At 39.9% G+C, this 16,137-nt stretch overlaps 1 long non-coding RNA gene across 2 annotated transcripts in view; it reads left to right on the top strand.

Annotated features, from left to right (window-relative positions):
- Positions 1 to 10,568, top strand: part of LOC128850527 (uncharacterized) — a 50,659-nt gene extending 40,091 nt beyond the window's left edge. For both annotated transcript variants that reach the window (XR_008447951.1, XR_008447952.1), the window contains exons 4-5: positions 1,429 to 1,557; positions 6,111 to 10,568. This is a non-coding gene — a long non-coding RNA (uncharacterized LOC128850527). The remainder of the gene's footprint in view (positions 1 to 1,428; positions 1,558 to 6,110) is intronic.
- Positions 10,569 to 16,137: the final 5,569 nt, after the last annotated feature.

The following is a 16,137-nucleotide window of genomic DNA, read 5'->3' as shown; positions in this document are numbered from 1 at the left end:
TTAGACAGTGAATGACTTAGGACAGGGCCTGTCTTTTCTTGACAGTGTGTACGTGTACAGTGACTAAGGCAATAGACTTGTGATTTTGTCTGGGACTGCTGCTCCAGTACAAGTAGTACTCAAAATACATGTTTAAGCTCCAAGTAATTGATCTTTAAGTGGTATCTGCTGGTGGAAGGTGGAAGTCCCCTCTGCTATGCAGAAATTGCAGTTCCTGCTCTGAGTTAGCACTTCCACATGAAACCAAATACTTAAGGATCTTTGGAAATTTGGTTTCAAGTGCAAAGGGCATGTGCAAATGGGTTTATACGTGAACATGTTGCTATGCACCTACCGTGCTTCAGCCTGCAGTCTTGCGCATGCATAGCACACTTCCCTGGCACTTGACAAATTCTTACAGTCTCTTCATAGGGATTTTTTTTTTGATAAGACTTTGCATTCTCATAATGTTTACTGCAATTCCTCTTAACTTTCCAGGAGCACTGGGCTAGGCAGAGGCATTTAAAACAACCACCAGTCGGTGTTGGGTTTCTCTCTCTATGCCATAACTGTGTCTTGTACTTGTGCAGAACCCTGGTGACTTCTCAGGGGAGGTATATCCTGTGTGCTTTCTCCATGGGCTCCCCTTGGGATGGATGTTAAAGCCATTATCTTCACATTGCTGTTGGCGAATAGCTGGCCTTGCTGTGAACGGTGGCACTGTTTCCATTTAGCTGAGATGGAAATGGCCTCAGTTATTCAGTCCCTGCAGTTAGTTTATCTCCATTTTAGTAAGGAATGACACCACCAATTGTGTGCTGTAAGTTTTGAGGTGTTGGTTTTATTGCAGGCATCCAGAAGCCAAGAAGCAAGAACAGAAATGCTGCTGCAATGGAGCTTTCCTCTCGTCCTTTGTCCTATGGCACATGTAACAGTGCCTCCCAGAAACTCTCCTAACCTTCCCGCCAGGAGGGAAATCTTGTCTTGATTTTAGCATGGGAAATTAGATGATAGGAAAGGGAATGGAGCTAATAATGAAAGGTAGCTGCAGACACACTCATCACCAGAGATACACAGTTGTCAGACTTTCCCCCTGCTAGTGTATACTTTTGAAAGACAAAGTCTTTACTTGTCTTGGTAGAAGATAAATGTTATTTTCTCCATCCTTCAGTTAAAGGTAGAAAACTGAAGGCAAGAATAGGTGTCCTGCTGCCAGCATATCTAGCTGCTGAAGTAAAGATTCCTTCATAAAAATCTTTTCAACTTTGCACGGAGTGGCAGAAAAGTCTGTCTGTATGAGGCAGTATATCATCCTAGACGTGTTACTCATTGCAAATTAATTGCGTGAGGCAGTTTTGATACTACAGGCACACAGAGAGTTTGGACTGCATCAGATACCTGACCTGACTTGCCATTATCTCCTAAACTTTGCAATGTTTATCTTGCCAGCCAAGCATGCAAAATGAGATTGCTGACATCAGGGTACAGTAAGAAGACGGACCATCAAACCTGGAGAGCAAGAGGGACGCGTCGCGTTTTTATGGGCTGACATCACATCTGGAAAGCTGCTGCCCTCTGGTGAGTCAGCACACAAAAGGCAATCATACGAGTCTGATCATCCAATCACTTGGATGGAGGAAAACGTGCTGTTTCTGCCAGTAGGCTGGTTATAACTAAGCCTCGGTCTTTATCAGGGAATTCTGAGAACACTGCAAAGAGCCTGTCAATAAATCTCCACTTGTTTTCCTTGACTGTAACCTCATTTTCCACTTGCATGTTTTCTAACCTACATAGGTATGTGTTGACTGATCAGCTGTGCTTTTTTTTTTTTTTTTTGACTGCTGACCCTGTGTGGTCTATTTCATCCTTAAAGCACCAGAGCTACATGCTCCAGTATGAAGCATGATGGTGGGAACAGTGCACGTGGAATGTCCCTCTCTTGGATAGTCTGGATATAGTTCTCATTTCCTTTGCTAGTGGAAAAAAAACAGAAGTTCAGAGAAAGAGAATAAACCCCAATTTTTTTCCTCTGAAGTCCAGAATGCTTTCTTGCTTCTCTTCTACTGCTGCCTGTCATAGCTTATGAGATGCCAACCAAGATTTATATTTTGAAATCTGCTCTCTTACTCACTATGGATCTTATGAGTAGGAAAAATAATGAAGATATTGCAGTGTCATAATGATTGTAAATATTGACATCTTATTGGTTTTTTTCACATCAAAGAGGTAGAGTATCCTTTTGTCATTGTTTGTGTAAAGCACCCTATTGCTTTCTGCTACAAACACACTTCAGAATTACTTATCCTTTGGTTATCTACCACTGTCTTAAATATTCTATAATACCTCCTTATGTTCCTTTCTCTTCCTTTCTGTATTTTGATATGCATAGAGAACTCCTGAGGAAAGCCCTAAAGTTCAAGTCAAAGAGACTATTGTGCATCTGGGGATAAAAGTGGGTAACTGCTGCCATGTCCAAACAGCATGGACTATCAAATTTGTTTAGTAATTTCCATATCTACCCCACAGTGGCACAGCAGCATGTCTGTGGGAAGATCAGTCTTATTTGCCAAAAAGCTTTCACTGGCAGAGAACTGGAACCGCTTTACTGGTCAATCTTCTGCCTTTTGAAAAATATGCTTCTTTTATTACAGACCCGATTCTGTTCAGTTTGAGCTTCCAGCTGTTGAACAGCATCACATCTTCTTACTTGCTAAATGGAAATAAATATATAGTATTGGAAATGTCCCTGAATGTTGGTACTGACAGAGTGTGACCAAATCACTGCTTAAATTTTTGTTGTATTAATCAGTGAGATTTCTCAAGTATCTCTGATTACACAGGAACTTTTCAAAGCTAAATCTTTTTCATATGGCTTTTTTTTTTTTGGTCAGAAAGCACTCTGAAGAGTAGACATCAGGACTAGACAGATTTCCAGGGTCAATCTGCAACTGCAGTAATATTCACAACAGTAACATAGAGCCCTAACCCTGGCTGACAGATCTGGCTGGATTCTGGTGCGACTTAGGCTTTATAGTATTTCAGATATACTTTTATTAGTAATAGTTGCCATCACAATTTTATTGTGTCTGTAGTTTTATGAGTCTTACATGTGTAGTTCACAGGAAGGCCTCGAATACCTCTGTTCAGACAGGTGAGTCTCACAGATAGGAAGTCTCACAGATATGAAATCTCCCAGATAGTACTGGAGACTGGGGTGTGTGTTAAACTAGTTTTAGGGAAAAATTAGGATCACCCTCAAATGAGTGTTTAAGACAAAAGGGATCATCTGCCTCCTGAAAGGGAATGTATCTGAATGCACAGGGAACCTAAACAGATGTGTTACCCTCATTTCCTGACTTTTAGATGGCCGAAGGTGAGAAAAATCCCATATAACATTACTGTGTTGTGCTGTTCGTGATTTGAATGGGATCATAGCTTTGTGTCTAATAGTGATGTTTGTCATCCACAAAAACAGCATTAGCACAAATCATCCCACTACCCTGGAGTAATCTAGGGGACTGGTATGCAAGCAAGAGAAATTGAGACTCTTGTGGGAGCTGGTGAAGCACTCTGCTGTAAGAAAGGAGCACTCTGATGATAGTGAAGATACGTGTCTGGGAAGCTGCCTTTGCCTGAAGTGGCAAGACTTGCATAGAGATTTCTCAGATAAATCCTTCTCCTCTGTTTCTGCTCCATCCCACTTCCTCCACTAAAAAAACCCTGCCCAGCTGAAGCCTGTCCAGAGAATTGCAGGGAACAGGCTATTTTTATTTCAGCTGCATCCTAATAGTGTGCAGGGGGACACACGCTCCTACTGAATGAACAGGAAGGAAAGGAGGTTTGATGCATGGCATTATCCCAAAGCGTTTTTGGGCCATGCTGTTAACCCATTCATGGCTGTTTCATAACAACTATCTCCTCTCCCAGTCTGCATGTAGCCTTCTACCTCACCCAGATTTCTCATAGTTTCACACGGACCTGGGTTGCAATAAGGTCTGAGAGGCTCTGCTCAGTCATTCTGCAGATAAGTCTGAACGGGCCCTTGGCACAGGTGCATCCCTGCAGCTCCTCAGGACGGTTATTGCTCCAAGGCAAGGACACACAGAGGTGTGCCACTGCCAGCCACGTGGGTATCAGAAGGCAAAGCAGAGATGTCGAAATCTCTGGAAATGTGCCTGTGTACTCTCTTTTCTTTGGTGGGAAGTTTCTTTCTCTAATGGACCTTAAGGTGAGTTGTAATGAAAACTGGGCTGAGTTTACACGCTCTGGAGTTTATGGATATGTTCTGCTTTAAAAAGCTCAACCAGAAATTGAGAGGTGGAGATAGAATTGTTTGGAAGCTCCCAGTAAAGTTCTCATTCCTCTTTGAAAGCCTCTGGAAGCACTTTCTATAAGGCTGTTGGACTTCAATGAAAGAGGGAAGTATATGTGTGAATTCTTGCTCAGAAGGTCTCTTTCATCACAGATACCAAAACATAGGTACCAATTCTCAACAGACTAAAAAAATGTTGTCAGATTCTGGGATGCATGTGTGGTCTCACTGCACAGAGCAGCTAAGATCTCTGTTTTCTCTTCAGAAAGTTTGTTTTCATGAGTTGGAGAATGACTATTATTTCATCTGCGTGAATAAATGCCTTGTGTGCTATCAGATCAAAGATATTCCAGAACAGATTTCTTTCGATACTGTTTGAGAAATTGTGGTTATAGGCCACCAGCATTCATTGGCCATCTACCAGGCAGACTTTTATGGCCATTTGGCAAAGATGCTGGGAAAAGTATGTAGAGTTCACTACGATCGGCAAAATCCTACTTTATCTTATTAGGTGTGGATAGCACATTAAAGTAGATGGTAATAAATACACTATGTGGCTGCATTAAAGTTGATCTTGAAAGGATCGAAGTGTTTAGAAAAACAAATCAACCCAAACAAAAACTTATCTGAGAATTTTATAGCTTTATCAGGTATAATATCTTGAATCTGGCCAAAAATGGTAGCTATACACCTGATGCTTTCCAGTAGTCAGTGGAAACTCAAACTAGAAATCTACAGAAATAAAAAAAAAACAGTCACAGAACGTGGTAAGTGGTTCATATCCTGTAATTTTCTTAATATGGGATCATAAGTATTTGCCATGCAGTCTAAACATTCTGCCTACACCTAAATCATGTGCCTCTTTCTGAGGCCTAGAGATGGGGGAAATCCTATTGCTCTTCAATATGAATATTCTTTTCTGTTTATGAAACAAAGAATTCCCCTTGTCAAACTATGAGCCTCAATTGAAGATAGGAAGAACGGCCGTATTCCTCCAAGTGCAAAATGCTCAGGGCGATACCGCTGCAATATTAGTATGAGCCACTGGAATGTTGGATAACAGACTTTAACCTAGTGTCTATTTGGAAACCAATGTTTATGAGTGGTCAAGGCAGGAGACCAGAGGAAAAAAGTCCTGTCAACTGATGCTGTTTAATGTATGGCTTTGGGATATTTTGGTTTATCTTTGCAGGTAGCTGAGTCAGTGTTCTGGCGATAAGAGAAGAGAGGGGGGATGACTACTTCAGTTAAAACAGTAACTGAATCTTTCATTGCAGATGGTTTGTGTCGTATGAAATAAGTTGGAGTGGCCTCACAGCACCTCACTGTAAGACTCATAGCAGGGATCACTTCTGCTTGGGTCGGCTTTTTAAAGAAGAGGGCTCATCTGCAGAGGAGGACCCTGTGTTCTCTTTCCATGAGGTTGTGAATGTCCAGTTGCAGCAGGGAACCTCGTGGCTGCTTTTGAGAAAGGACTGTGTTTTCAGGCACACCTTTCTGCATAGCGTTTGCCAAGCTACAGTTATTTTCCTGTTCAGCAGCAGGTTTTATTTCACTACCTTCCTTGGATATTCACTCATCCAGTGCAACGAACTGGCACTTTCTGGCCATTTGATTTCACTCCAAGGACTAGATAGGTAACATTAGGTAACTCAGCAGCTGATTCAAGGTTATCTTTAATCTTAATTCAATCCAGTCTGGATTAATTTGTCTGAAGTTACCAAGTACAAGTTTCCAATGTACAAGAGTCTGAATTTATGCAAGAATGGAATAAGAACAAACTCTTTTTATTCAATGTATTTTTCACTGTTTTTTTCAGCAATACTGAATAAAAGAGAAGAAGAAGATTCCAGCTAACCCACCAGTAGATGCCTAAGAAAACCCTGGCAGCCCCTGCCTCCCTCGTGGCAGTTTCTGATAAGGGAAGATGGTGTTGAAGGAAGGAATTTTTATAGTAAGGTAGAGATTTGCCTCAGTAATATTGGGGGTTCTCTTGAGATACTTCATATATTTCCTAACATAAGTTTCCTTTTTATTTTTTTCAAACTCACATAGAGACAAAGAAAAGTCTTCTGTTTCATGTTGTTCAAGTAACGCAGAACTGCTTGGCTGAGCACATAAAATATGCGTATTTATTTATATCTTGGGTGTGGACATGAATCTGCTAAGAGGGTACAAATCTTCTTAACTAAATTTCTTCCATCCTCCTCTCACACTCATACCCTGCTATCGGGTGTTGGAAATTGTTAATTTAATGATGAGTTTCAGTTAATATTAAAGCTCAGCTTCATTGTCACTGGACAAACTTTTTACAGCTGACTTAGAATTGGGAAAATGAACATAGAAATGGCTGCTCAGAAGTGTATGTATAGGTTATATTTTTTGAGCAGATGATTGTCTCAATAAGAATACTAACCACAAAAATTTGAATCTTAGTATGTATGTTTGATGTTATTAGAAGCAATTTTTATCTGTCCTCCTCTCCTCCTGTTCAGGAAGGCTCTATGTTTCACTGCCCCAGGAGCTTGGAAATGTGACAATGTTGACTTTTTCAGCAAAGACGGGAGAAAAAAAATCTTTAAAAAGTGTTTTGAGCCATTTTTCTGAAGGAGATATTAACTAATTTGTCCAAAGTTCTCCCAGTGGCAGGGCTGGGAGAAATTCAATATTGTAGCAAGTTGTTGGCTCTTACTTAACATAGGACATGAGTCATTACACCCATGTTGGCAGTGAACAGACTTAATCCTGGGAATTGCAGTTAACTGATCAAGGAAGGATTTTCTTGTTGCCTTTAATAACCTACCTGTATGAAACTTGAACTAGCTTGTTACCACTGTTACCCTGTTTGAAAAAGCAGGTGACTATGGGTGGGGAGTGAAAAAGAAAGTCTAACAGGTTGCTGATATGGCATTTTCAAATCACCTCCTTAAGCCTGTTAGTTTTAACTCTTGGACTTTGTAACGTAGCCCACAGAAACCACACAATTTATCACCCTTGTCTCTTAATATTATTGCGTGTGAAATAAAATAAGAGGAGAAAATTACCTGCAGCGTGATTCAACTCTTCCAAGTAGAACAGGCGATAGTCCTTCATCCAATAACAGTAGAAGCTAATATACTTTGAATCACTGCTTGAATTCCTTCCCTCCATGTCCCGGTAATAGTCAGTATGTGAAGGGATCAGTTTCTGCAAAGCCAAGAATGATGTTCTCTGCATAAGCAAGCGATCAGACGACCCTTCAGATGACCCTTTGCTAAACTCTCCTCCCAGCATTCGTGAACTGTGTTGTCTCAGGCCTTCGGCATCTTTGTTTCACTCATCGCAGATCTGGCTGAAGTTACCATCTCTGCCTTTGTTCAAGCGAGAAGAAATTAAGCTCTTTACAGGAACAGAGAGCCAGAGGCAGTGAAAAAGTCTGTAAAAAGCAGCTCATCTCATGGCTAGAGATGGGTAGGAATGTTCAGATTAGACATCTGTCTTCGTTATTTATAATAGAGCAGAAGAAGAAATTCTCTTGAAATGGATTTTTTTAGTGGGAATGTTTGGAAATTTCTCATCAAAATGAGAAAGAGACATTAATGTCAGATATTTATGCTCTCACATCTACAGGTGTTTCTGTATTTCTGTGAACTTTGGCAGGAGTTACTGCAGGTGATCACCCAGTGGTTACAGCCTTCGCTTGAGGCATGAGGAAGTTTGGTTTGTTTCCAGGTCAGAGCTGGGATGGCCATAGACCATGTCCAGAGCCAAAAACTCTCACTGAACAATAGCTCTGGAAATTGATACACAGTGATAGCATATGAAAAATTTTTCCTACTCTGCTTCACTCTGAGTGAACAAAGGGAGAGGAATTATGCTTTAAAAACACTCTGAATTTTGGGGAAACACAACTGGACTTTCAGGGTTACAGGTTCTGAAAAGCATAGTCTTCCTTATAGTAATCACCCTTAAGATCTTTCCTTGGATAAATATTTCAAAATTATTGCAGTCAGTCACTATACCTGTTATAAAGATAAGCACTGGAATTAAAATACCTATCTGGGTTATTATCTGATAAAACATTTCTTCGTTCAATAAACTGAACTACAGTTACTTTCTCTTTGTTTGTCAGCTGATTGCAAGCTGACGAGATAGTGAGCAGCAGAAAGGAGTCTGAACTGTGAACTTTTACTTTATGGCATTGAATAAGCTTTTCTTGACTTGTTTGAACCTTTCCCTTCTCCCTTAGTTACAAACTGGGATGGAATAATTTCTGCATGTAAGCATGGTGTTTAGGAGTACCCCTTACAGTCAAGTGTCTAAACAGTGAGCCATAGCAGATAATGCTGCTGGTAACTGTGCCAGGCTGTGCAGGAACAGCCCTTTTGTTCGAGCTTTTCTTCAGAGCCAGGCAAACATGATCTGCTTATTAATATCCAAACAGTAAGTTGCAACTACCCATGCAGCGAGATGTTTGTATTTCAGAAGGTCATTAAAAAAGTCATCAATATTACACCTACAAGTTGCTTCATGCATCATTATTGCTTTTTGTCTGAAATAAAAATCTTCTCTTCAGAATATTGGCACTCAGCAAACCCCTCAAGCATCTTGTGGAGAGCAAAATATTGTTGTCTTCATATGAATGTCAAGGAAGAACTGCCATAAAGATATTCATAGTGTGAACATTAATCTTTATTTTAAATGCCTATTGTGAAAGATGGCACTTGCTATGCCTTCAAGGAGATGTCTCTCTCTTGAGAAGGCACCCACAGGATTAGTTGCCATACATCAACTTCTGAGGCCATATGGAGGTGTTAAATTTCTCATGCCTGGACAAGCTATCAGTTCATAATAATATCAAACTGCCAAATGATACTTGTTATTTTCTAAAGTCCATTGACTCAAGTTTATGTAGCTGAAGGTGACAAGGAAGACATATCTCTTCTGAATCTCAGTTATAGGTGGCAGGGGTTTGGAATGATGATCTCTAAGGTCCCTTCCAACTCAAATCATTCTATGAGTCTATTAATCTATGATTCTATGTTTGAAGAAGTCATTTCAAGAGTGGTGGGAGGAGATAAGCAAATTTTATTGTGTCAGAAAGGAGTGACAGGATCTCTACAGAGTCTCTTTAGAGAGACGAGCAAAAGCCCAAGCCACACAGTACAAGAAAATGCAATAGTTAGAGGCAATGGGTGGGTAAGGATCATTTTGGAGACCCTTGGTGTGGGAGAGGCTGGAAGCCTGTGCCCTGTGTCAGCAGCAGGCAGACTCTTTCTTCCTCTATAGGCCTGCAACAATCAAATAAGTATGGGACACAGGCAAGGAGGAAGTGTCTAATGTGTCTATTGAGAACCCAAATGATGGGATGGATGTCAGTCTTGAAAAGCCGGGAATGATACCAAACTGAGGGGATCAATCACTGTTCTAGAGGGTAGGGTTGCTGTGCAGATGGACTTGGATAGGTCCAGAGAAGGATCCTCGTTATGGTCAGGGTTGGAGCACAGAGTGTGCAAGGGAAAGTGCGGGACACTATGGTCCTTCAGCCTGGGAAAGAGGAGGGGAAGGAGAGATATCTCTGCTGTCTGCAACTGCCTGGTGTGAAGGAGGGGAGAAAATGGAGACAAACTTTTGCCAGCGGTGGACAGCAACAGAATGAGATGCAAGAAACATGACCTAGAACGTGAGAAATCCCCAACAGATATTGAAAAAAACTATGACAGTGATCAGGCATTGGAACTGGGCCCAGAGGGGATGTGAATTCTCTTTCCATGGAGAAATTAAAACTTAACTTGACAAATCTCTAGCAGCCTGATCTAACTGGACCTGCATTGAGTTAGATTAATTCCAGAGGTTCCTTCCAATCTGAATTATCCTATCATTTCAGTAAAATAATTTGGGGAAAAAATAGTTTCATTTTAAAAGTAGACAATTAGCTTGCCTTGGTTTCTGTACACAAATTTATATGTTTCTTTAATGAGCTTTAAAAAATTTGAATGTTACTATTCCATTTTTGCAAGTTTTCTAAATTATGCATATACATAAAAATATTGAAAGGCCATTATTACTATTGTACTGTTGTTAACTGTTATTATTATATGTTGTTAAATGCAGCAAACTAGCAAACTGTAACATTTTAATTGTCGTGGCATCAGACTGTGACAATGCAAGGATTAGGTCCAAATTAGGTCCAAAATGATGGTCTATATCATAGGGAGCTTCTGAGCTTAATAGAAAGAATGGTTTTCTATCCATAAGACTGTTTGCAAGTGTTTTTTTCTTTGAATTGAAGTTTAGGCCAAGCAAAGCAAGAGGGGGAGCTGCTCATAAAGCACGCACAAAAAAAGGGAAGATATGTGAACTCTCTGTAGCAACTCAAAGTTTGTTCTGAGAAATTTTGCTCATTGTGCCTCTCCAGACAAAAAAAAAGTCTTTAATTTGTGTCAAAAGTAAAGATAAGTGATGTAAATGAAAAGAGTTCAGCTGTCCATGTGATAGTAACTTAAATACATGACATCTAGAAAAGTCAATGTAAAAATGCTTTCTGTATCACAAACTAAGCTACTGATCCAAAAGTCTATCATTCCTGGAGGCAAGTCATAGCAAAATGTTGGGAAGAATGCTTGAGTAAGGGAAGGCCAGGAAGAAATTTTGAAAACCTTCAGATTATATAGGTTTATTATACCATGAAACACAACAACAGAGAGTGAAGTAGTGGAAGAAGCACAACTACCATAATTGAAAACTAACTAAAATCAGAGGCTATTTAGCTAGGTGAGCCTTTAACTTTTCACAGGCTGTCTTCATCAGATATTAAGACTTTTGTTAATGTAATTTTCTTCATATTTTCTCTAAAAAGAGGGAAGCTATGCTTTAAAGACCCCTTAGAGACCTCTTCATAAGTCTCACCTTTACTGCCTGTTACCCACTTTAAAGTATCTCCTCTCTGACTCCATTCACAGAGAAGACACTGTGACTTATGAGATTTATTTTTGCCTTTTGTGTGCAGCTTGAGGCTGGTTTGGACAAAAGCCTGTGCTTCTTCTCTCAGGTGAAGTGATTCAGCTTTCCAAAATGTGGTTCTCTTGCAGCAACTAGACTGCCCTGGTCACATAGCACCAGGGAAGTGGATATCTGACTCATCTTTTTCATACATCTGCAGTTGCAAGGTTCTAAAGAAAAGCAGATGCGGAAAATATGCCCAAATATTTAACAAACCAAGCTGCTCTTCCCTGAAACCCTTCCTTTACTCCCCTGCGACAGCAAGCTTAGTTGCAAATTGCACTGTCTCTATGGGAGAGGTGCCAGATTACCAGTGGTGCAGCTGAATCGGTCTCTGGCTGTGGAAGGTGTGCTTTACTTTTCTTGTTGTGTTTGCAGCTAAATTGGCTTCAGTGGTCCCTGTCCCAGATTAGATCTTTTGTGATGGACTTTTGTGCAATACTGCTACATCAGACCTGCTCTGATTAGTTAAGTGATGGACTTGAAAGGCTAGAGGAAGAGATGTGTGAGCAGAAAGCAACTCATACTTCTCACACTCCTAACTGAGGGGTTTAGTAGCTAAGTAAAGAACATTTTAAAGTTTCTTAGAGTACTTCTTCCCCTCTCCCCCAACATTTCTTTAGATATCAAAACTTGTATTTGAAAGATAGTGGTTTGTTCTTCTCCAAAACTTACAGCTTCTGTTGTTGCATAGCATATATAAAATTATTTAAATATCCCAAATAAATGGTGTTTGCTGTATGTGGACAAAATAATATTTTCCACTGGTGACTAAACAGCTTTAATCTTGGTAACTTGCTTGTCTGTAGTATTCACAATTCAAGGAAAAGGAGATAATGACTAGGGGACTATGTATTTGACATTGTGGTTATATGTGTGGCCATGGCAGATAATTCCCAGAATTTTTACAAACAAAGTTTTGCTTTGTTTATAGGATCTAAGCCAACTCAATGTAACTTTATCTACCCATTAAGAAGCATACACGAAGAAAACGTACTTCCACCTTCCTTGTCCTTGACAGGGCCATATACACATCTTAGAGCAGTAGTAATAAATGACACACACAACTGCCATCCCACTAACTTCTGTATTTGTGCATGCAAACAGTTATCATGTGTGGAAAGAAGACTTATATTTGTCAATGGACTTATACTTTGCAGAGATTTTTAATGTCCTAGATGTAGGAACTGCACTCCAAATACAGTTGAACTAATGGTTAAAGAAATTCTAAGGCATGCATCATTGTGGTGCAATGGGTATTTATGCATATACATCTTTGTTCTTGAAAACTTCTTTTGTGGTTTACCTCCTTCTCTCTCTCTCTCTCTGTCTCTCTCTCTCTGAGTCTCTCTTTTTTTTTTCTTTTAAATTCCAGACTACCATAAAAAAAAAAAAAAGGTCATTTTGTTTAAACTTTTCTTCAGTAGTGTTAGAACAAAAAATATTTATAACTATTCATCCAAGAAGATGTTTCTAGGAATGAAATTGCTCCATGCAAAGTAAAAAAGAATTCTGCAAACTACAGAAGGAGGAAGAACAACCAGGGCAACTAAGATGTAAAATAAAGGACAACTACTTATCTAGTGTTTGCTTATACCCTTGAATGTATGCACGTGATTTCTGATTAATTCACTTGTAGTTGTCCTGAGTACAGTTGTATGATTAGCTTCTCAGCTGAACTAAAGAAGTCTTTTCAGCACAAAGTGCAAGATTTCTCATGGAGCTAAAATATTTGTTTTCCTTTTACTGTACAGGAACAATCTTGATAAGAAAATTCAGCTGTAGATTTTACGTACCATGAGCCAGGTCTCTTGCTTGTTTGCAGTAACCCCCTGCAGCCCTCTGCGTTAGTGGGTATCTTACCTTAATGGGATGTGTGTGCAGCCACTAGGAAGGGGGTTTTTTTGTGTATTTGAATGAAGTCTTGATTTATATTTCTGTCCCTGTGCAACTGAGAGTGTTTGGGAATGGCTTTTGATCCAGACAAGCTGTTAGATAGGTTTGTTATTAGATGTTTAGATGATTAGATTTTCTTGAATTGAGTACAATACCAATACTGGGAAAAATACATCAAAACACATGCTTTTTAATTCCCTGCTCTCCACTCACTGCTAGAGAGTATTCTGTCTCTGTCTGTCCAGGCAGTGTGAGTCAGATCATGACTTTTCATGGTAGCATTGCTGGGAGGGACAACATTCCACTGAAAATAATAGGATGTGCTCAGCGAAGCACCATTTAATCTTTTTTCCTTAAAATAAGTTTCTTCCTAGAAAAATGACACTTACATGGCAAAAACACAGCCTGCTCTTCTGGCCCAGAGATGTCTGAAAACATCACTTTTAGGCATGTTTGGTGCTAAGAGGTATCTGGAAGATCAGATTATTTTCTCTTTAATCTCTAACAAATGATGAGTGTGAACACAGTGCATGTTTACTTCCTGCTCATTCCTGGAAGGAGCATGAAAAAAAGGATTAACCAGACAGCCTGCTGTTCTTGCTGCTACTGCTGTCTATAATACTTCCTTTCCTCATACATTTGCTAGGTAGCTGATGCAAATTGCTGTTCTGTGCACTCAGAAAAAGCCTTTCACCTGTTCCATCAAATTCAATAACCAGTTACAGTCCTATAAGTTGGTAGGGGACTTAAAAAAACCCCATCCTCTACTAAATTCTGTGAAACTGAAATTTGTAGGAAGTGTCTAGAATGTGGCTTGGTTCTGTTATATCATATAAGGTGATAGCTCCAGAGCTGTTAGTTCTGACAGGATTTCCACTTCACGGAGCAGAAAGAGAGACAGAATGACATGATTTCTGACTGTGATATTAAGCAGTATGTGCAAGGGTAAGGTCTTCTGCTGCTCACTGTGTGTGATACTGCTTTCTGGATGAAGGTTGCTCCTCCAGACTTTCCCCAGTGAAAACAGAATTTGAGAAGTCTACGTAGGTGGTAACACTAACAATGGATTTTTCTGAAGAGCCAGTTCATTATGTTCCAAGAGAAAGGCAGTAGATCCCCTGTCTAATTGGAACAGGCAGCAGCCGAGCTTTCTGTCCAGTGAGGATTTTTCAAGGGAATAACTTTGGGGATCACTCAGCTGCGCTTTTAGTGGGAAGTTGGAAGCCTGGTTTCATTGAGGAATTTGCTAGTGTCTTGCATGAGAGACAGCTCGTGGGTGTGAAGGAATGGAGAACATTTATTAAAGATGTGACTTCATGGTGTATGGTCTGAGTGAGCACTGCAGTGACTTGTGTGTGTGTGTGATGTCACACTCTTGTCATCTATACCATGTGAGAGTAAAGCTGCATGAAAAATTACGTGTAAGGTCTCCCCTGAATCTAAAGCATCATTCAGCGATCAAATACATCACGTGAATTGATTCAGGTGAAAGTGTAATTAATGAAAGGTATGACAAATCATTTTTTTCTTTTTTTGTGCTTAGTCGCAAGAGCATTTGTTGTTTGTTATTTAGATATGTCATTTCTTTTATGTCTTTCAGGTCAGGGAATCCTAGATAACTTCAATACTGATGAGAGCTTAGTTACAAGGCCGGCACTTTCTGACTAAGTGTCTTGAGGAAAGATTTTCCCATCCTGAATCAAAATTTTGCAATTTAATTTGCCCCTCCCTCTTCCTGCACTGAAAGAGCACCCCAAATACTGCAGAGCTTTCTGTGCAGAAGCAGAAGCCTGACTCACATCTGAAGAATTATCTTCTGTTTAGGGGTAGTATACGAATTTCAGCAGAAGGCTTCTGTAACCTGGCCTTCTCCAGTTGCCTGAAAACTAGCAATCTACTCTTCAATAAGTAGTAGTATTTAGAAGTGTAAGGTGAGACCAGAAGACAAGGCTTTTCAACTGCATGTAGCATTATTCCTATTAGCACCAGTAAAATATACAGATAGCTATATCTACATTCTGCACAACTTTTTGTTTTCCTTATGCAGTTGCGTAGTTCATTTGAAGTGTAATTAATATAATTTTATCTGGTTTATATGACTGTCCAATTAAGAATCCTATGCCTACAGTATCGAAGAACTTTAATGTTTTTAGTGATTTGGCTTCTTTCGCCAGACTCTTGTCAGCCATACGTTTAGGAATTTGCTTAAGAGTGAAAGTCTGCAACTGGAAACACACAAAAATAGAAATAAATGGAGTAACTGCGCACATATATGTAAGTGGAAAGTTGAAAGAAGATCTATCTCTGAGCAAAAATGTGAGGCAGCATGAATGCTACCTTGGTGGTCTTAGCTCTTAGTACACTTTGGTCTGAATCACAGACACGAGCCTCTGTAGCCAAGCATAGTCCCGACCCTTTACAATGCACACCTACTGCAGAACTAAGTGGAGGCCGATTTGTCTTTGAAACAAAAATCTTCAAGGCAAATCTTTATCTTTTATTACATTATGAAAAGCCTTGTGGTTAGATCTGTTCTGCCTTGCCTTAGGACCGCAGCAATGTTCTGATCCTTGGTGCAAGGTCTAAAAATTTCATGATAGTGAACACATCATAGATTTCTTTGAATCATTCAGCACCTGCTAACCTGGCAGAGTTTCAGCACCAGTCTTGCTGCTCCCTTTCCTCAACCCGCTCACACACAGTTAATAGCACTGCTGGGGTTATTTTCCATTTATTCACAGTGATGAGTGACAAGAGAGAATGGACCTGAAATGGAAAAGCCTATGGGAGTAGCTTGTTCAGACCTACCTGATGGAGAGCAGAGCATGTGAACAGACTTCACTTAACGTCAGCACATGAACTGACCTTAACAGATGCCCCGATCCTGCAAAAAGTTCCAATCTCAAATTCTGTTTCCCCTATAGGTCAGCATCTGTTTGAAAAAAAGAAAATGCCTGCTTGTCTTTTTT

This window comes from Cuculus canorus, chromosome Z, assembly GCF_017976375.1.
Source record: "Cuculus canorus isolate bCucCan1 chromosome Z, bCucCan1.pri, whole genome shotgun sequence".
Classification (NCBI taxonomy): domain Eukaryota; kingdom Metazoa; phylum Chordata; class Aves; order Cuculiformes; family Cuculidae; genus Cuculus; species Cuculus canorus.
The sequence above is the reverse complement of the archived record's forward strand: the minus strand, read 5'-3'. Positions and strand labels throughout refer to the sequence as shown.